The sequence below is a fragment of the Acanthopagrus latus genome, chromosome 4 (assembly GCF_904848185.1).
Source record: "Acanthopagrus latus isolate v.2019 chromosome 4, fAcaLat1.1, whole genome shotgun sequence".
In the NCBI taxonomy this organism is placed as follows: domain Eukaryota; kingdom Metazoa; phylum Chordata; class Actinopteri; order Spariformes; family Sparidae; genus Acanthopagrus; species Acanthopagrus latus.
Window position 1 is genome coordinate 11,032,237 of NC_051042.1, and position 22,641 is coordinate 11,054,877.

Here is a 22,641-nt window from a genome sequence, read left to right on the forward strand (position 1 = left end):
GGGAATTGAACCAGCGGCCTTCAGATAACAAGACGCTGGCTTTACCCCTGAGCTGATGACCGCGGCTCAAGTCTGCGTTTCAGCATTTGTAGGTGTGAAATTTTGTGATATATTAAGGGCGACCTCGGGCAACTTCCATCCATGTTTGTGTAGACCAAAGCAAGTATTTTAAGCCAAAACATGATCTTTTCCTAACCCTAACCCAGGATTGTTTTTTGTTTTCTGCCTAAATCTAACCAGACCATAAGTGTTGTGACAAGAGGAACAAGAAATGTTTCAACATTTCCATGGTTTGCAGGTTGGGCTGACTGTAGACCTGCGCTTTCCAACTGTCATCATCAACACAGTTCAGGATAAAGAAAAGGATTTGCGGATGTGTTAGCACCTTCACATTAGCGATGCCCAGAAGGAGCTCTCACGCAAATCTTCGCGATCATTTTCGTCCTGGTCAACACGAACGGTGCGGTAAGTTCTGAACTTTGAGCGGTTATCGCTGGAAAACGACGGAAATCTTTATCTTCTATGCGAAAGAGCAGAAAATGTGGAAAATCAACTTTCTTTCTTTTTTCTTCTTTTTTTTCGCCTTGTCTCCCTCAGTAGCAGCATTTAGTGGAGAGGAAATCCTCTGACACATATAATCTACTTCAGACTGACATCAGCCAGTGTTGCTATCGATGCATCCCTATCTCGCTGCGCAGACTGCGTACACCAAGCAGTCTGTGAGCCAGGCTAGACTGACACCACAACAGCAGCCTTTGGTTCCCAGCACCTAACGCTCCGCTTGCAGCCCGAATATCGCCTGTGGGATTTCACCGCACTAAAGAGTCATGTCAAAGACCTTGACAACGCGTGACGTCTCCCTCAGCCACTGCTGTCATGTTCCGTCTGCTTCTCACCCACTCCCCCTTTTTTCTCTCTCCAAGCCTCTCTTGACTCTGGTTTGAGCAGGAGACTTTCTCCCTGAGCATTTTAAGTTGTCATTTTTTTAAACACACATATCAAAGCGGGCAGAAAAGGAAGCGGGGGGGGGGGGAGACAGATGTTTCTCTTATGCCTTTCTACTACAGTACAATGAAGCTTTGGAGAGGGAAAAGAGAGAGGAGTGAAAAGACATTTGCAGAGATCTTTCTGCAATCCACATCCTTTCTTCTGACGACTGGCAATATATCATTTGTATTGATGCAATATTAAATTTCAATATCGCATGTCAAAAGGTACAAAATGATAGATCATAGCCTAACTAAATGAATTATTAAAGGGCTACGCCGTCTGCGCTATCGGCTTCTCTTACAATCAGCTGTGTCAGAAGAGTGCAGTTGGTGATACTGGCAGCATTTCAAAGCTTTGTCGTTTTTCTTTCCAGCCGCATCCCGGCTTTCTTAATCTAGCTTTCTGTCACTTATTAATGTTCCCAAGGAACTAAAAACCACAGATCTTTCCCTCCCAATAATCATAGGCTTAACTCAGGTCCTTTTATTTCTTCAGAAAAAAAAAAAAAAAAAAATCTTCATAAAAAAAAAAAAAGTCATAATTAAATATTGAATATTGAACAGAAGATAAGGATAAGAAAATACGTCCGGCTCTGTTAGATATGTTAAGAGCAGAGAAGAAGAGGGGCGAGTGCAGCCCTGGTTGAGGCAGTGACTCATTCTGTGTGATATGATTTATGTGCTCTTTATGTGCTCTGCGACCCTGTAAGTTTATCTCTATATTCCCTGTCTGATAGAGTGACTCCTTACTTGTCTCAATGCATCACCAAAATAACACTGTGTACTGGACTCGACGGTTGATTCTTATTTACAGCCCGAGTCAAAGGTTGCGTCAAGAACCCGGGGAAAAGAGAAGGGAAGAGAAACGACGTGAGAGAAGCAGAGTTGCGGAGACGCTTTCCTTCATAAAGGAAGTCAATCATTCACTTTTTTGAGGCCGAAAATGAATTATCCTAATTAAAATGGTTACTGTTCTTGAAAGCGCGATTTTCAGACATTATGCCGCCCTGTTTCCCCAAAAGCATCTTAACGCTAAAATGAATGTAAAATCCGTCTCGTGAACCATCGTAAGCTGCGGAGGTATTTCCCAAAAGCAACGTAACTGTTGATACTCTGAGAAATGATCATAAGCACTCTGAGGAGGCGAGGGGCGTCTGAGGCGTCTGTTTTAATTTTTCATTGTTTCACTTTTTTATGTCCACACTTTTGGCGTGAGCACACGCACGACGTTCTTGAGTTGGCGCTTGATGTAAAATGAGTGCTAATGTTTGAATAAGTAAAAGTGAAAATACACATGTTCAACAATCTACTCGTCGCTGATTTTTCTATGAGACTTGCAGGAAGTGCCACTGCCTTATTTTAGGTCTGTTATCTCTTTATCTCTTGTGTTGTTTATACAACTACAATTTGTTGCATATGCCGTTTTGTGAAAAAAAAAAAAAAAAAGTTTTATAACAACTTAGTGGTACATATGCAATTTAATTTTATAGTGTACCACAAAAGAAAACAACAACATCCCTGTGTACACCAGAATATGACTGACGCTAGTTTATTAACAATTGCATTAAAAACAACACGGCGGCGTCAGATTTGCTTGCTTATCTTTCGGTTTTACACTTCAGTGTATTCGTGTGTCATCTCCAGTATCACGGACAGTAAATGATAAGAAGCTCTTGGCAGCGTGCGCCTGCACTCCTTTATTAAGACGTTTCACTGCTTTCACAACATCAATATCAGGAACTAGGGCCCTGGTCTCTGTTTGTTGCTGTTTATTATCCAAAAAAAAAAAAAAAAGAATCTGACTTGGTGATATTGAACAACATTTAGAGGCACAACAAGGTATTTTTTTTTTCTTTAAATTGTATTGTTCTTTTTTTGAATGCAATCCCTGATTTGGGGATCTCAAAGAGTTTTAGACAAGAAGCGATGTGTGGTTGCATTTTCGAAACAATGTGCAGTTTATATATAGTTAATTTTGAAGTTTATTCATTTAAAAGGAAAGAAAAATCAAAATTGCTCAGTTTTAGAAGGAGGTTTAAAATAATATGGAACAGCCTATACAACTTCCTCATCCGGCGATGTTATTGAATAATGGTGAGCGTTTCAACATAGCATAAGAGTACATCACGAAGTCAGTCAGCAAAACTCAGTGATGCCAGTCACACAGATTTATATGAAGTATGTTAATATTAGCTCGGATTAGCAGCCGTCAGGTGCTCGTCACACGAGACCAAGTAAGGATAGTGCTGCGGCATCGATATGGGCAAGGGTTCAATTTAGTTCTTGAAGGAAACGTTCAACTTTTTTTGGGAAATAAGATCATTTGCTTCCTTGGCAAGAGTTAGATAAGATGATTGATACCACTCTCGTGCCTGTGTGCTAAATATAACACTGGAGCCAGTAGATGGTTGGACTTTGCCGAACATTTAGACTCAGATCAGTCTAACAGACGTGTAAATCGCAATAAAATGAAACCTGTATCGCTGTACATGTACATCACAGGACACAGACGCAGCTCCAACTGCAGCATCGTTCTCAGTGTGCTGCCGCTGTGGGCTTTAATCCTGAGGAGTCGGTTCCTGTCAGAAGTTACTCGATTGAAGTACACACAGAGCAGAAGTGGCCGACTGTATTCTTATCTCTGTGTGCTTGTGTCCTGTGCGACCCTGACCCCCCCCATGAGGTTATAATTGCAGGGTCCAGATTGCCGGGGCTGGTTAGGGCCTGGTGACCCCCATGAGAAGTCACAGCCTCCATTTAGCTTCCAGATCCCATGCAAACGAACACAGGGCCCCCGTGTTAGCGTGCTAGCACTGGCTGGCAAAAATTCAATTTTCATCCCCCTTTTGTATCCAAGCCTGCTGTCTTGCCCTAACGATGCTCCCCCCCCCCCCCAACTCCCCCCACACTCCCCTTCTCTAGCCTTCTCCCTTCAACAACAGAACACAGTGGAGTCGTTAGGACCCTCTCTTCATTACTTCAAAAAACCAATCATTAGACACCAGAGTATATACGTAATTAGAAAATCACTTCCTTTGCAATCCCGGCTAAGTAGTTTACATACTGTAATTACAGGGACAAAATCAATTTTTAATCATTTCACTGATTGGGCTCATCAGCTCAGTAGGAACATTGTATCCTGCTTGTTGTGCGAAAGCAACATCTGGGCTAAAACAATTACCCTTTTGTGTTCCAGAGCGGCTCTGAAAATGCCTTGCTGTCACTTCCCCATGTCGTGGACGCTCTCTTTCTATCTCTATCCGTCTCCAGACGCCTTTTTCCCTTCGCCTCAGTCTGCTCTGTCTTTCTGCCTTTTTTCCCCTTTCTTTTTCTCTCCCTCCCTCTCTTCTTCTCTCCCTTTCTCTTTCACTCCCTGCCCTTGACTTGGACATGAAGGATCACATTTAAAGCTTTATAAATCAATACGCTATAATAAGCTGCTCTTGACAGAGAGGGAGAGAAAGGAGGAGGAGGGGGGGAAAACAACATATTGCTTTTTTAACACCTCTTGTGTTTTTGTTTTTTTATCAAGCCCCTGTTGTTATTGTCATCAATGTGTTTTTTTTTTCTTTTTTACATTGTTGCCTTTTAGAAAACAGATTGAGTTTAGCCCTGCAGAAATATCACCTTATTACCATGTTTGTCTGTACAGTGTGCGAAAAGGGAAAAAAAAAAACAAAACATGACAATGTTGATAACAGTTTAAACCAACATGTAAAGGCAGATGATGTCTTCTCGTTGAAGTGAGACATTAATACATAACCCAACTTCAACCTGCGTCTTCCCTCCCGGTATGTTTCACCCTTCACCGGCTAATAAAATGCTTTGTATTCTTGTCTGAGAGACGCCCGATCGATCCACATTAGTCTGAACTCCCTCTCTTTCACTTTGAAAACTCAGGAAATCAGATTTCAGAGGGGGGTAGAAGAAAAAAAAAATCGGTTAATGCATTGATCACTTTGGCTGTATGCAAATCACATTTGCCTCTATTTTTTGCTGATCAATAGCATTAATTAACGGCTTCGTTTTAACGGCACCCCACAATCCCGTTAGACACCACTGTCGACCTCAGAAATCATTCCACCACCACCCCGCCACCACCACCCCTCCTTCAGTAGCCATGGAAATGAACGGCGCGTGGCAGGGGCCATAAATCAGGAAATCCAATTTGACCATGAGCTCCAGTACTAACAGTAAAATAGGAGCGCTAACACAGCACACAGGTAGGTCATCCCATATTATTTATGAAAAGAAAGTTTACATAGGTTGTTTTTTTTCTTTTTCACCCTTTTCAAAACAATTTGCTTTGTTCCTCTAACAATTTTACACATGAAATTCAAATTCAATTTGGTTTGCTGAGTACAGTTTAGAGTGCTATAGAGCCTGTGAATACAGCAAGCCAGTCACCAGAATATATGCTGGAAATGTATCACATATATGTTGAAACTTTTGCACTACTAAAGTCTTAATTATATATGTTAGGTTGTGACAACTGTACTTAATGGCTGGTTAGGTTTAGCACAAACTGGCCTTTCTTCGGGTTTCGGAAAAGATTATATTTCGGCTTGAATTACCTGTTTCGGTTGCCACAAACCCAACTGTCTTTTAGTCCTGTTGAACATTTTGATAAATTAAGTTGGGTTTGATGATTTTTCTCAGTGGACATCGTCGTTTTAACTTTATTTAACACTAGTGCAACGCCAGCTGAGATCGAACTGCTGTTTAACATAATGATTGTGATTGTGTGGGGATGGTGTGGGGTGGTGGGGGCTGCCGGTGCTAACCAGCCTAGCTGCCGCTGCCAGGGATGCTAGTGTGTGGGATTAATAATGGACGCTTTTTGAAATTATTATTATTCCCAAAATGCTCTTTTGTGATTTGCTTTGAAGGCCGTGCGTGTGTGTGGGTGTGTGGGTGAGTGGGTGGGGGTGGGGGGTGGGGTGTTAAGTGAGTAGGGGTGAGGTGGTTGGTGAGGGGGGTTCGAGGGGGGGCTTGCTTGCTCATTTGGAGAGCTTTTCCAATTATACAATTAGTCAGGAATGTAGGCCAGCGGCCTTGGTGCTCCTCCTGCTCCCCGACCCTGGATAGCAAGTGCCCTCGTCTCACTTTGTATTTATCTCTTTCTTTCTCACTTGTCAAGGAATACATAGAACTACATAATTAGACATAGAGTTGGAAAAGAAAAAACAAAAAAAACAAAAACAGGAGTAATATGCAAATGTAATGCATGAAGTGAAAGTGGCACCAGCTTACAGTCCAGGAGGTGGATGAAGCAGCCGGTGTCCCGGAGGAGCGAAGCTAACGAGCGCTGACCTTCTTTGTGAATTGGGTTGCGTGTGAACGACCATGGCAGCGTGTTGTGGTGTTAATAGATAAAGTCATGGGGTCTGGGCTCTCTGGTTAAATACTGTTTGTTGCGTTGAAGGGCTTTTGTTTTTTTTTTTTTTTGTAAACCCCACCACCAACAACCACCGTGCCCCAAACCCAACCACTTTGGGAAGATGAGTGTGCGATTGAACACACACACGCACACAGAAGGCTAACTACTTTTGATTCCTTTTCTTTTCTGGGATGGAGTGATATTATAAATTGATTTATGATGAAGGACAAATTGTTTTATAATTTGGCCCTTTCTGATTGTCCCTTCACTCTTGCCTGCCTGCTACCGCGTGTGCTGCACTGGGTCTAATATGAAGCAACAACAACAGCCAAATGCCATCTGTTGGCATGCGGATTTTCTGTAATCTCTCTTTACTGATTACAACAATGACTACACGAACCTCTTAAATAATTATCCCACAATGTAAAAAAAATAGAAATAAAAAAAGCTAAATAATTATAATCATTAACTCCCACCAAGTCTGCCACTCCTCCAGCAAATGAAGGCTGTCAGAGAGAGAGACAGAGATAAAGAGAGACACAGAGTGAGAGAGAGAGAGTTTTTTCTTCTGCTGTGATGCCAATCATGTCTTATTTATACCAGCGGGGTAGAGTAGCACACAACAGTGACAATCTTAACCAACAACACTGAAGAGGAAACTGTGGGAAAATTGACCCCTCTCCACCCACCACCCCTGCACCTTATGTTGTTCTTTTTACATCTTCTCGGAGGGAAGGAGAAAAAAAAACAGCTTACAATGGAGTGTAGGTTACAATTTGTAGTTTGTTTGAAATCACGCTGGTATTTCCAGCAGTGTAATTGATGTCAGGTTTTGGTGTGGAAAAAAAAAAAAAAAAGGAAATATGTCTGTCTCGACCAGATTTGGTTCAAAATTTCAAAGTGACACTGGAGGAAATCAACTTCAGAGAAACAGTCCCAAATGCACGGCAGCCAGAAAGAAAGCCGTGTTTGAGTGAAAGTAGTGATCGTGAAAAACATCACTCCATTCTTCACAAATTAGCTGACTACTGACCTACACTAATATATGGACTTAAATACGAGAAGCAAAAAGGCTCACACCCTTTCCTTAGGGGGCATTAAAAGGCAATCTGGGACATCACCACAGAGAATTGTGGCTGTGTGGGTACACCAAAATAGTATTTTACACTTTATCATTAAAAGCCCAAACAACATCAACATTATTTAAAGGTGCACTATATAGTTTAGGGGAAGACATTTCTTCATCAGAGGAGAAAGATCTTCATCGACTGATAATCTTTTTATGCCTCAACAAACCAAGTAAAGAAACTCTTTAGTCACTTTTCATGACTGAAAAAAAAAAAAAGTGACCATAAAACACATGTTTATTTGGCAGGCCCCGCCACCTTTCAAACTTCAAGCAGTGTTTTGGTGACCTTATTTTCCAGCTGCTTATAGTTAAGTAAAAGTCGTAATAACACAATATATAATGACTCTGTTTCAAGTCAAAGGCCGACAGTCTGAATATTAGTTCACACAATATAGAAATTTTCAGAAATCTAGGCCTATAATAGTTTGTCCACATTTTGCAGCAGAATGACCCATGTCAGTGTTATCTGAGACTATACTAATTACTTTATTATTGTTGCTGAACCTTTATGGTGTGACCAACATTTTTTTGAGATCACGCGTGACAGGTACAGTCATTTATCAAATGTATTTAGATTTGACTTCAGACCTGTGCTATAGATACACATACAGTGGAAGCAACAGCCGGTCCCCTTTGATTCAGTGGTGGCTCGGTTGTGTGTGTGTGTCTGTTAATGCTCAACCATGTGTGTATGTGTGAGCAGGTCTGTTTATGAATCCCGTACTATACAAGTCTTCTGCCTGTGTGTGTGTGTGTGTGTGTGTGTGTGTGTGTGTGTGTGTGTGTGTGCGTGTGTGTGCGCGAGTGTTTGGATGTATGCATCTGTGAGTTTGTGTGTGACCACTTCGTGTGAGAAATGGTGTGAGAATGCATCAAGGGGAGCATGTGTTAGCTCTGCTTCCAATATGAGGGAAATCTGTGGCACATACCTCTGATATGACACAAGCCAAAACGACATGACTCACCCATGCTATATTTGATTAATAAAACTACAGCCGGCGAAATGTGTTTCAAAACAACAGACCATTTCCAAGGCATGGCTTGTCTGGAGACATGTGGAATCATATTATCGTTATTAAGGTAAGAAGACAAAATATCTGAGTGCGGAGCGTGAAACCAGATATGATCCGAAATGACATCATCTGAATGTTACATTGGCAGTTAAATATGTATTCATTTTCTTTCGTTTTTTGTTGTTTTTTTTTTGTTTTTTTTCATTTTAGTGAGGCACATGTGGATGCCGGCTGATCATTCAGACAGGCCATCGTCTCAGCTTGTCCTGCAGAGGACAGCTGCCATATACAGTATGTTCGGTCCCTGCCGCTCCGAATCCTTTAATAAATGTTATAACGTGCATTTTCCAGCTTCGAGAGAAAAGGTTTCCATTGATTAGCACTTTGCAAGCAATCAATTTTTACAAACCCGCTTGACCCCCTCGTCTCGTTCTGTGTTTTCTCAGGAAGCCAACTCTCAGGATGACGACGGTTTATGAATTAAAACAGTATAGAGGAGCGAGAGGCGCAGTTAATAGGAGAGGAAGAAAAGAAGCAGACTGATGTTGGAGGGATGTGTATGAGCGAGAGAAAGTCCAATTCCTGTTGCATGGGCACTGTGACAGCAGTGATGATGATGATGATGATGATGATGATGATGACGGTGGTGGTGATAGTGATGGTGACGATAACACACTGATTACAGGCAACCAGGCGGTTGAAGCATTCTAACCCCACGAAGCAGACGTATCCCTCACTTGTGCTTGTCATGTGATCCCCCATCACTCACCAACACACACACATAGACACGTGTACAGTACACACACCATAACAGCCCATCACCGTGAGAGATGGGGTGGCCACGCTCCTCCAGCTCCAGGAATAATGGCTTGCACCTGTTTACCATGTCACCTCTGTTTGTTAATTGTCTCCTTGAGCTACACGGAGAGGAATTGACGGTGTTGTGGCTTTTTCGACAGGCGGGTGGGTGTGTGTGTGTGTGTGTGTAGGGGTGGTGGGATGGTTGCCCATTGGTATCCTTAGTCAATATGTGCCGAAACGACTGGCACCGAATCTCGGAAGTGAGAAAACAAGGACACTAGTGTTTATTTTTTATGACACACCTGTCAATATTTCTTAAACACGTGGGTGAAAAGGACATTATAGTAGTAAAGGGAGTTATATATTATTGCGTGCCCTAATCCTGCTTCCCATGTCAAAATGTCACTATATTCTGGATAATGGTATTTAATTCCTTGGAAGTCACTTAATGTGTTGTCATGTGTTGATGAGCAGTACTTTGTGTCGCTTGGTCAACTTGTGGAAAAAAAAAAATGAAGGTTTTGAAGTCTCATCTTACACTCAAGACGGCATATATTAATTTCATTGAGCAGTAGAAGTATTTCGAAATCAGACCTTTCATGACTTGCTCATTGTATTAACTGGACTTGAGATGATAGGACTGTGTTCAGTGGAGGTGATCGGTCACACAAGACACATTTAGCCTAGCAATGACTGGGGCGGAAAAGAGAAACAGCTGCTCTATTTCCACGTCATATTTTAGACCTGTAGAAACAAAAAACTGGGCATTGTAGTGATTTACTTAGCTCACCCACCTGCGATGTTTACAGAAAAATAACAGCTGGGTCTGGTGAGGCCAACATTATTTCATGAATTGGGATTTTACCATATCACATTGTGTTCAGCGTCATAAATTACCGCTCAGAGTAAAATTCTGAAGAAAATCAAGGTGGCTCTGTAGAGCAACAAAGTGTCAATTTGACCTAAAACCAAACCAATCATCTCAAATCTAGACATCCGATATTTGGAGCAAATAGCTCATGAAAAATAATGTTTTAAAAGCAAGTAGTCCACAGCTGTCATTTGTTGTTTGATACACTGAATCAACATTTCATCTCATTTTTTGAGGTTGTAGCTACCAGGTGTGAACAGCAACTCAACTGAACATTTGAGTTTTATCATAGAATAAATGAGTTTCTTGAAATCGGTTGAAACATAAACTGAAACTTAAACATAGGATTCAAACATCGAGCCACGATTCAAATCCGCATGAAACATAATAACATTTCTACAACACTTGTCATGTGGCGTTACAGTCAGTTGAGGGAGGCTGCCGAGAAAAAGACTGAATAACTTTTTTTTACATTTGCGTCCAATGGATATTTTCTTCCAAGACGTTGGGAAATGTTCCAGCTGTGTTTGTGGCACCAAAAGTGGATATTTTAAACAAAATGTTGCGACATTTCCCAGCTGCGTTTGTAGCAACATAATCAGGTATGCTCAAACATGATGTTTTCTGAACCCTATAACCAAGTAAATGTTGTGTTTCAACACGTCAAATGCAAAGTTTCATTTTATCTGTCATTTTGCAGAAATGTGAAATGCCAATATTTATTCTAACACTTAAAACATTCATGCCTTGTGTGATGGAAGCCTCAAGGGTTTATTACAGGCTGGATGTCCATTCAGTTTAATCTGCCTGGAAGGAAAAAAGGTAGTGATGATGGTAACTAACTCTCTTTTCACTATTTTTTGTGAAACTCCAAAGCGAGCCGCTGACCTACCAACGGACGCTGTAAGGGGCAGCTCCCACATACGAGCGTCTCGGCAGTGTTAGCGGGAAGCATGGCACTGCTTAACAACTGCACGCTCAATTGACTTTCCCGGATAAACAAAGATTTAAATGGAAACAAAAGATGCGGGCGTGTAAGTGTGACAGACACCTTTAATATCCTCCCCATTCCCCGTGATCAATTGGTGTGATCGTACCTGTGTGACTGCCGCCGCTCGAACGAATGCCGGATGTCAGGAAGAGTGCCGACAGCTCCACAGAAGGTAGGACGACAAGAGCCTGTAAACAAAGCGCACACACCAGGAAATTCACAGTTACCCACATCTGAAGCTTGACAAGTTTGCCACACAGACAGAGGAGAAATGCCCATTAAAATATCGTGCGCTGATCCTCTACACCCCCCCTCCCACCCCCCCTCAAAACCCCCCAACATCTTTATTTTTCCTCAGGACTTCCTGTGAGGACGTGATGTCATTTACACATCCCGGAGTAATCTAACAAATATATGAACTATAATTGCTTGTGCATATCAATCTCGAACCCTTTTTCATTTTCTTATTATTATTACTTTATAATTTGACACTATAATATCCAGATCAAGGCGAGGGAATCACACTGGGACACGTACCGAGAATGCCAAGGTTTATCAATTGAGTGTTAAAACGCAATGTTCAGGGAAAAAGAAAAAAAAAAAAAAAACAAAACAAAAGAAAAAACCTCAGAAAGCATGAGCAGAAAACTGTTAGAGCCTACGCAGCACAGCACAGGATGTTATCTGCTCCAGCCTTGAAGCCAGGCCGCTTAACACCAGAAAAATAATCAAGCCAACACAAAGTATGTGCAGTGAGATACTGCCACTCCCCTTTAAAACAAGCATGTAGCACAGCATTTGAGCAGAAGCTTCGCAGAGAGATGTAAAGAAACTGACAGCTACTGGGCTTTGACTTTAAATATGAGTCATGATTTTTTTTTGGGGGGGGGGAATTACAAAAGATAAACCCTGCAAAAAAAAACGTGTTCAAGTTTGATTAAAGCAGAAGAAGTTTAACTTTTTTTTTTTTCTGTCTTTGTTGAAGAAGCATTTTGAAGCAGAACTGATTTGATTGACCCTCCGTCTTTTGAGAACGTTTGCTCAAATCTGTCGAAGTTTGCTCGGATGGTGAACCTGCGAGACCTTGCCTATGTGTGTTTGCTTTCAACCTTTAGCGTTACGTGTTCAGCGCGGTGCTGTTTCTGCTCTCTGCTACCCAGAGATCAAACTGTCAGTCGCAGTGACAGCGATGCGGTGCGGCAGGGACGATGTGTTTATCAGGCTACTCCGGGGGCCCCGGTTCCCCCTGACAGAAAAAAGCTGGTGAGTTCCCGCAACGCCCTATAGGTGGGGCTCTTTCCTGCGCGCCTTCGCTGAAATTTTTCCGAGCGGCAAAGAAGCGCGGATCTTACTGGATTCACGCGACTGCTGGTGGATGTGGAGCGGCAGCCAGTCACGGAGAGAGGCAGGCTAAGTCTGCAGCGGGGGGGGGGGGGGGGGAGGCACACAGATGTGGAGGGTCTGCAGGAGGGCCACCCAGACCTACCCACCACTACCGTTTCAATGGAGCGTTAAGAGTAAAACTCACACTCACATGCAGAGAACACACACACACACGCGCGCTCACTCACAAAGCCACGACATCGCCTTAAGTCACAATCTAAATTGGCTCCCAAGGGCATACCGACTACCTTGTTCACCAAAGGCATTGTGTATGTTTTCTGAGTGCTTAGCATATGCTGCCGTAACCTGAGATCTCTCCCTCTCTCTCTCTCTCTCTCTCTCTCTCCTTCCCTCTCTCTCTCTCTCTCTCTGTCTCCCTTGCATTCACATACACATGTACACAAACACACAACATCGCAAGAAGTTGCTCTGTTTTCTCCCTTTACGTATTTCCCACCAGGCCCTTAATTAAATTCAAAATAGTTCACATCTACCTATTAAACCGTGTTGCACCAACCGCCCACCAGGCAAACCTTGAAAGAGACACAAATACAGGCAGGCAGGGTGACGGGGTGGGGTGGAGGGGTAGAAGAGGGGGGGGGGGAACAAAGAGACAGGTTGTCTTTTATAAGGAAAGAAAGTGGTAGGAAGAGAAGAGCAACTATGAGGAACTCCTCTCAGATCACAAGCAATGAGGAATGTCACGTCGGCTTTTTATACTGCCATATGATATCGCAGCACTGATGTATGAAAGGTAAACACACTGATTTCCTCTGTCATGTCGAACCCGCGCGAACATGGCGATGCGGTGTGATTGATGAGGTGTCCATCAGTCAATCAAACAGCTCAGAATCCATCAGGTTGATTTTCTGGACACTGCGCAAAAGGCTGTTTTGCCTTGAAAACTAGAAGAAAAAAAAAAGATGATCTGATCATACTTTATTGCTGGTTTTTTTTTACGATCAAAACTAAATGTGGAGTCACAAAAACGGCTTGCAAACACTAAAAGGTGTATATATATATATATATATATATATATATATATATATATATATATATATATATATATATATATATATATATATATATATATATATATATATATATACATATAGGCTGGCTATTGTTCTACCGGAGTGAAATACCTTGTAAAAGCTACTGACACTTGATTGAATCTGCTACATCGATGATTTGATATCAAAACCCACTGCAGAGTAATGGGAAAAGCTAACATTTTAAGACAGTCTAACCTTTCCTGTGTTTACCTTATTAAAGAGTGTGTGCCTTAACTGGTAGTGCAATACACATAAGGGGGAAAACAATGTGTATAAAGCCGGCAGTGTTTAAGCAGGCGAACAGTAAAGTAATAGGCAAGAGCAGTGAAGTGTTGATTCTACAAAAGATGCAGGGGGAAAATTGCACCTTAGCTCGCACACACACACACACACACGCACACACACACATACAAACAAACACACATACATGCACACCAACACACACACATTCCCTACCCCTCCTCAATATACTCCCACAACACGGCCGGCTGCCTGGCAGCCGAAGTTAACATTTTCAGAGAAAATATTCTTTGCCTCCAATAGTCCGATGTAATTCATTTTCCATCTCTGTTCATTAATCATTGTTAAAATTAGTGATCCATTTCTTCCACTCTGCCATCTGCACTCAGCTTCCTAACAAACATGACACCTCAGCGCATAATAAAAGCTGACAGCTACGAGGAGGCCTTTCCAAGTAGCTTTCTGCATATGTGCACCTCCATGACTTGATGCCGTTGTCAGACAAAAGTAGGCTATTTAGACCGCTGGCTGGAGAGAGCTGCATATTAGTACACACACACATGTGCATACGCATACATACATGGGCACACGTACATGTATGTGCATGTAAACACGTGCTATGCAGCTACAGTATTATGTCAAAGATGCAAAAAATAAATAAATAAATAAAAATCTCAAACCAGTAACCTCAGAACTTGAAGTCACATGCACACACTCGCACACGCACCAGCACATACACAAAACAACAGATGTTCCTAACCTTGAATGGAATGTGCTAAAATCCTGATAAGGAAAATCTCCCCTGTATTTCTCAGCAAAGCGAAGGAAAATGAGCAACGGGGAAACATAAAAGATATGAGCAATCATGAAAACCAAGAGAGCGAAAGAAAAGCCTTAAAAGTGTCCTGCTTAGCCCTACAAGGTTTTTGCTTTAACTTGAGCGGCAACTGCGTTGTACTTTTCCATTTGCATTTGCTTCCAGCAGCTGCGGCGTTTGTTGTGATACCGTTTATCAGCTCAGCTACACCCTGATTTTAACTTGGTTAAGCCGAGAACTAATTCAGCTAAGTGTTGGGACAGTAAGAAAGAGGGGGCAAGGAGAGACTTCCCCTCTCAGGTCGCCCGGGCCTCATAAACACCCCTCCGATTCACATAAAAATACCTTGATGGAAAGCTATCGACTCCCCATCTGCCCCTGCAGACACCCAGCAGCCCTGGACACATGTAGATTCAGGTGTATAAAAAGGTAGCAGGTTTAATACAAGTGCATTCAGTGCAGTATTCCGGTGCATTTATTGCCCACACACTCTTAGTTTAATCAAGCAGAAAGCGAGGACGCACTCTGATATCTGCGAATTTAGCCACATTTCTGGGTTAAGGAAGTGAAGCAGACAGGTACAGCCGCATCAGAGAGCCGGGCTACGAGTAAAATCTTTTACACTTTACACTCCGCCATTACTTATTTATGACGGAATGTGTTATTTATTGCATCATTTCTATTATCACGGCATAACTTTTCCACCACAAACAAGTGTAAAACCATGAAAAATATATCAAGAAATCATTCAAAAATTCACGGGGAATACATTTGAATGCCACCCAGGCTTCTTTCTCTGCCTCGCTCTTTTGTGCCCGCTCACTCACACACGCACAGCTTACTCACGGTACCTTCCCCTAGTCTCTTGTTAACACCCCCCCAATGCACACAATACACACACTCAGACACACACACGGTCAGGATCCCTCCCTGGCGAGGTGTGTGTGTCTCTGCCTGAGGCACAGCACATTAATCTATATAATGCCCTCAAAGAGAAGGCTTTTTCACACCGCTAACTGCCAAGGACTACGAGGGGCAGCGGCTGAGCCATGATTCAGCTGTTAGCCCAACTGGCGTCCCCGCGCACACACACACTCCCACCCACCCCACACACACACACCCCCCAACACACACACAATATGTTAGCAAGAATACACACATACACCCTTCACTGGCACAAAAAAGAAAAGAGAGACAGCACAGACACCTTCGTGAGCTCGCACTCATCGACGCTAGAGCTCCTCATCGAACCTCGGTATGTTTTTGTTCAAGAATGAAATGTGGAGAAACTTGCGGAAAAGCATGTAGTGCTTACTGAGATCGAAATCACGGGTTTTGCAAATTTTAGACTATATATTATTACATTGCTAAAGTTCCAGCCCTGGTCAGCACTGATCTAGTGTGGTTTGTATGAGTTAAAGCTCCATGAGCTGGATTATACAGGTTTATGCATGCAAAAGTCAAGGGAGTCCCCTGTTGACCTGACGGGCGAAACTCAGGAAGCAACCAGACCGGATAAATACAGACTAAGTTGTTCTCTTTGCAGTACCTCCTTCACTGGCGGCGGACACCACGGAAGAAGACAGTTTACTGATGTTACCTTGCAGAATTTCTGGGCTTCGCCGTCCTCATATTTCAGTCTGTAACCTCTTGCCAGTGTGTGAAGTTGCCCAGCGCAGATTTAATATTCATTTGTTGCAAGGAGGGCCACAAAACAGACAGCTCCGAGCGGTGATTGGAGGGCCAGTGCTCAGAGACAGACGGCGAGCAGAAGAGCAGCTAAATCATCTTGACATTCACCAAGAAGTAGCCACACAGAAAGCTACTGCTGCTGTTAGTTCTCCCATCGACTAATTTGGTTCTACTTAACCCCTAAACACCCCGTGCATGCACGCACACAGAAGTGGACACAAGGCAAACAGACGCCGGCACGCACACGCCCGCACACACACACACACACACATGCACGGGAACACACGCGGCTCACAGTGACATATTTAATTCCAGGTTCTCGGCACATCTGAATTACAGCAGGCTGATGAGGGAGAGAGGGCCAGGCCCCTCCGGACTGATTAGCATCATTTAAGAAAGTCTTCCTTTTCTCTGCCCGCCTCAGCGACCTCTCTCTCTCTCTCTCTCTCTCGCTCTCTCTCTCTCTCTCTCTCTCTCTCTCTCGCTCTCTCTCTCCCGCTTTCTCTCTGCCACTCGCCCGGTTGACCCACCCACCCACCCACCCGGCCTACAATATGGGTGGCATCCCCGCCAGCACAAGTCAATATGAAGTACGCTCATTTACATCTGACACAGGAGAACGACTCAAGTGCCCGTGCCTCCGGAGCATTTTCGTCTTCCGTCAAGCGTTCACAGGCAACTGCTTGTTAGCTTTAGATTCTGTTTTCTGGAAGTGTGGACAGAAGGACATAACTAACATATATACGTCAGGCGCCATATGATGCAGTTTTTTTCAGCGCGTGTAAAGTAAATAAGACAGAGCCTGTTTTATTTGTGCATATTTCCCCCCTTCTAAATTATATAAGCCTTGCACATGGCTTAAAATTTTGTAAAGCTTTTCTCAAAATCCTACTTATGGTTGCCATTCTGTGCCAAAAAGTTCATCTGGCCTGTAAATTTAAGCATGGATTACAAATATTCAAATCATGAGCTTACTGTTCAAATAAACATTTCCAACAGGGAGGGGAAAAGTTGCAAGGCATACACTTTCAGCATAATTCCTCCTCTGGCACCTCCCCTCCCCTCGCTCCTAATAAAACAACCACACACACACACACAAAAAAAAAAAAAAAAAAAAAAAGGTGGGGGGCGCGGGGGGGTGGGGGGGGGGGGGGGCCAGAAAACAAAAGACAGAGTTAAAAGTTTGGCTTCTTCATTTACCGTGCGGCTGGATAAACAGTGTTGATGAAATATGTAATTAATGTAATTGTAACCACCTATGCAATTACAGTCAGCCGGGTGGGCTCGGCTGTGGCCCCGGTACACCCTGCCATAGGACAATAGGGCACCTTATTACAGTTTTAAAAGGGGGAGGGAGGGAGACGCGGGGCTGAAAAAACGGGGGAGGCTTAAGCCGGTCAGCTGCTCACCACATGGTAGAAATAATAAGGACTGAAGTCACAATCATTTCAGCTTTGGTTTAGCTTCGCTGATCACTGTACTTTATACCGGACAATACAAACACCTGACACACTGCCGCGCCGTGTCATCTGCGGGATACATGTTAAACGACTGTGTGTGTGTGAGACGGATGTGCAGGGCTGGAGGTGCTTTGTGTCTTTTTTTATGAAGTTGGAAGGTAAACTTTGTGGTAAAAATACACAATTTCAAGTCCTGCATTCAAAATGTTACAGTAAAGTATGTAAGTATTAGCTGCAAAATGAAGTACTCAAAGCTGGTGTTATCCTATATTATTACCTTATTATTGCTAGTGCATTAATGTGTAAGTGGCAATTTATTGTTGCTGCTGGTCGAGTGGAGGAACTACTTCATATACTGTGATACACTGCCATAATGCATTCTATGCTGTGAATTGATTGTACTTTAATATGCAATCTTAATTTCATCACTAGCCCGTGAAAACCATGTATCTCCTCTTTTTCGCCACGTGTCGGGAAATGAAGTTTCTTTTTTTATTTTATTTTATTCAACTTAAGAAGTTGGATACATTTCTCAACCTAAGAAGGATCTCCTCAGTCTATCTGAGTGAAATCCAAAATCACCAGACCAGTGAGATACGTGGTTTTCATAGGAAAGCCACAACAGCAGCTGTCAAAAAAGTGGAGCGGAGTGAGATGTTTCCCTCTGAGGTAAAACACTCCAATTTGCACTTAAGTTAAGTGCTTAGTCTCTTTCTACTCGTGCTTAAAAACGACTTGATTTGATGCACCGATCCTTCTGCTTGAACATTTTTTGTATTCTTAGTGCACTGTACCTGCTTTCACACTAACCTGCAAACACCACCCGCTTGAAGCCCCCAAAGGACGCTCAGATTAAAACCAGTCCTGGTCCCATGTACGGACAGCTATGAATCATAAACGAAGAGAAACGTGGCATCAAAATATTGTCACCTAAAGACAGGTCAAGAATTGGGTTTAGGTGCAGGCCGCTACCCAGGCGCGTTCATACTGGCAGCCGGTGTTATCCCAGGGATTAAAATAGACTTTTCTCTGCTACCCGCCCCTGCCCGGCATTAAAGTCTTCCACATTTGCAAAATTGCAAACAGATGCAACTCAAGTACCTGCAAATAATCTGCCAAGACCAATTTCAAAAGGGAGATTTCAGAATATGTGGGAGTCATTAGAGGGAGTATTATTTCAGCGATGAGCGCGAGAGGGCCAGCCGTGTTTCACCCAACCAGATGGGTTCTGTTGCCTTTTATTCAGGAAGAAAGAAGCCGACGTGTTCTTCATCTCCCCCATTCTCCCCAAATGAAGATATATAACGTGTATGAAACAATTACGGCAGAATATTGGAAGTTTCAGAAGCAACCAAAGAATGTCAAATTTCTTTTCGAGTTTCTCAAAACAATCTTTTCATCTTCTTCGCAGCGAGGATGCTTTTGGATGGGGGGGGCTGGCGGGGGTAGTGGGGCGGCTGGGGGGGCTGGCGGGGATTTTCAATGTAAACGAGGATACAGACAGAGATCTGAGGCTTTTTTTTTTTTTATTGTTTCGTATTGAGTGTTAAATATGAAAAAGAATTAAAAGGTAGACGCCTTAAAAGGGGCCTGTGGCGTATGTAAATGAAATCTGTTTCAGAGGCGTAATTTGCAACTGCTGCTGTTGTTATTTTTCAGACGGTTATCTGAAGTTTTCCTGGTCGCCTCAGTGCAGCTTTAAAGCGGCGCACAACAAAGCGCTCGCCAATTAAAGACGATTTTTACACCAAGAACTGCGGCAAACTTCATTAGATTCTCCAGCCAGCCGCTGACAAAAAGCCTATCAGAATGCATCTTTAAGCGTTAGTAATGAATAATGTAGAATCAAAACACACTTTTTTTTTTTCCTCCCCCCCTCCGACGCTAGCCACTTGCGACATCTAGCAGCCCTTATGACAAATTAAATGTTTATATCAAATGGAATTTGATTAGGTGAGTCTTGCTAGTAGGTTATTATTGCTAGTAGGGAAGCAGAATAACAATCTAAGGCACTTTAAAAAATGATCAAAATCACCAAGCCCTTGAAACAATACACATTCAATCAAATTCTTCATAATTGTAACAGTAGGAAACATTTTAGGCATTCCACCCACAACAAACAGGCTTTGTTCTCCTGTTATGAGAGGCAGCGAGGGGACACAATCAAGTGCGTGAGAAAGCCAGGAACGCAGGATTTCAAGCAATTCCTCCCTCTTTCTCTTTCTCTCTTTCTATACCCCCCCCCCCCTCACAACCGCCACCCCTCCCTCTCTTTTTTCAGGGTCGCCCATATTATTTGCTTCCTGTCTCATTGTAGCTGGCAAAAAGAGAATTTGGTAATTGAGTGGTACAGAACATGTGCCCTCCCTGCTCGCAGATGACAGATGGATTATAAAAACTTCAAAGGCGAGCATTTGGAGCACCAGGGGAGAGATGCTAGGTATTTGAACTATCATTCTTTACCCAGGAGACAATGACTGCCTGACATGGTGCATACATCAAGGAATAGTGCAACGGCACAGACATAATCCAACACACACATGCACGCACACCCCTCCTTTTACTCCTCTTCCATCTCTCTCCCTCTCCTCTCTCCCCGCGCTATATATTTAACATCCTGTTCTGAGCAACTTTGCGCCAAGCACTGGAACATAACAAGTGGGGGGGGGGGGGGGGGGTGACACCGAGAGTCTGGGGGAGAAAGGCGGCAGCACCGGCAGGGCAGGGGATCTTATCTTTGCATTTCTGTCCTCTTGACTTGTCACCTTTTGCAGGTTTTTTTGTTTTGTTTTGTTTTGTTTTGTTTTTTCTCGCTGCTTTCCGGGTTTAAAACTGTGGCCTTTACCCCGGTCGGTTAAATAATCTGAGTTTAGCTTTAACAGTTGCTTTGTGCTTTAAAAAAGCCAGATTAACAGGCCTCGAGGAAAACTGTAAGCACTACTGTATCGTAAGTGAAGGGGAGAATGGTGGGCGGCGACGCCTATAATCATCTTATAAGCATGATTTATGAAAAGGGCCATCTGCTTTGCCTTACTTAAGCACGGAGGCAACCTTTAATAATATAAGGACATGAGGGAAGGAGGGGATGGTGGGGGTGAGAACAAACGAGTACAAACAATGACATACACACACACACGCACGCACGTGCACGCACACACACACACACAGATTTCAACCAAGTGGTAACCCAAATGCAAGTGCCCCTTCTCTTCTTCTTTCCGTCTCCTGTCCTCTTCAGCATCCAGCCATTAGTTCAGATGGCAGCTAATCACTGGTGACCTCCCCGTCACACCATTTAACCCCGACCCCTCCCCTTGACCCTGAAGGAATTACCAGCCTCACTGTAACCCCCCCCCCCCCACACACACACACACACACACACACACACACAACACACAACACACAAACATTCATTTAACTTACAACTCACAAACTAGCTTGCCGACAGAAAAAAAAGCTCCCTCTGCCCACAGAGTCACACGACAAGTTTGCTTTACCTCTGTTTTCATGACCACTCTGTGTGAGCCTTAGAGTAAATAAGATTCCTATCTATGACTCTGACATGACTCACAGCTGCACAGGATCCTTGCCAATTAATTGTTTGGTCACAAAAAAGAAAAAAAAAAAAAAAGAAGAAGAAGTCACCGCAAGTTTCTACAGTCCAAGTTTACATATCTAAATATTTTGGGGGTTTTTCTTTCCAACCAACGGCCACCAACACCCGAGGATATTCAGTTTGGAGTAAAAAAAAACTATGAAGAAAACAACTTCATCTGAGTTGCTGGAACTAATAAGTTTTGGGTCTTTTTTTTTTTTTTCCTTTTACTCAATTGATTTGTTGATTGTCAAAAAAATGTTTTGATAAATTAACTACCTTTCCCAGGTCTTAATTATTTCATTATTGATCAATGATAATATATGTATATATATTTATTTATTTTTATCTATTAACAGTCAAAGTTGTTCTCTTCAGATGGCCTGATATTTCAAACAAACCTTAAGACATTCAATTGACCATGTTTTTTTAAAAAAAAAACTATAAAACAATAATAATGCTAACATTAAAGAAACTAAACCCAAATACTTATATATACTGATCGCCAAAATTGTTGTCGCTTAATCCGATTGTAGCAGCGTTAGTTTCAGCTGTTCTTCATAAAGCAAGGAACAAAGCGAAACCATGTAAGTGATATCATAACACGCTTCACACATGAAGATCAGCAACATCTCAAAGCCATGCGGCATGTGCTTTGATTGGCAGCTGCTGCCCTTTGGAGTCACTGTGACCTGGAAATGGCCCCCAGCGAGACCTTAAAGAGCAACGACGGCGGCGGAGTTGGAAGGAGGATATGCGTGGTGGTGGTGTTGGTGGGGTGGTATCATAAAGAGGCCTTCGGCATATACTATTGTGATCAAAAAGCCACATACACACACATGCACACATTCTCACAAGTGCGCGCACACACACACACACACACACACACACACACACACACACACACACACACACGCCCCTCCCCGTGTGGTCACCTTTTCAGTGTCCATCAGGATTGTCGGCCTAATCCTCGTCGGATCATCTCATCAATGCCTAGGCTGTTTATGTGTAATGGATCCCATCAACACCCCCCCCCCCATCCACCCCCCCCCCACGCCATGCTCCTCTTTGCCCCCTCTGCTCTTTATACCCCCCCCCCCACCCCACCCCCCCCCCCACCCCCCACTGGGTCTCCAAACATCCCCTCCTCCCTCCTTCATAACCATTATTACTTCTCCTCAATGGAATACCTTGTTTTTTTTACCTTATTTTATTTTAGCTTTTA

The 22,641-nt window shown here is 43.1% G+C and overlaps 1 protein-coding gene across 6 annotated transcripts in view; it reads right to left on the minus strand.

Moving 5' to 3' along the window:
- znf536 (zinc finger protein 536) overlaps positions 1–22,641 on the minus strand; it is a 208,303-nt gene that overhangs the window by 169,581 nt on the left and 16,081 nt on the right. For 3 of the 6 annotated variants that reach the window (XM_037095381.1, XM_037095376.1, XM_037095379.1), the window contains exon 2: positions 11,281–11,362. The exons of 1 other annotated variant lie outside the window; for it this stretch is intronic. The gene's annotated coding sequence lies outside the window, so the exon portion shown is untranslated. Of the gene's footprint in view, positions 1–11,280; positions 11,363–18,631; positions 18,706–22,641 lie in introns of all 6 variants that reach the window. 2 more of the 6 variants (XM_037095378.1, XM_037095377.1) reach the window with 1 other exon arrangement.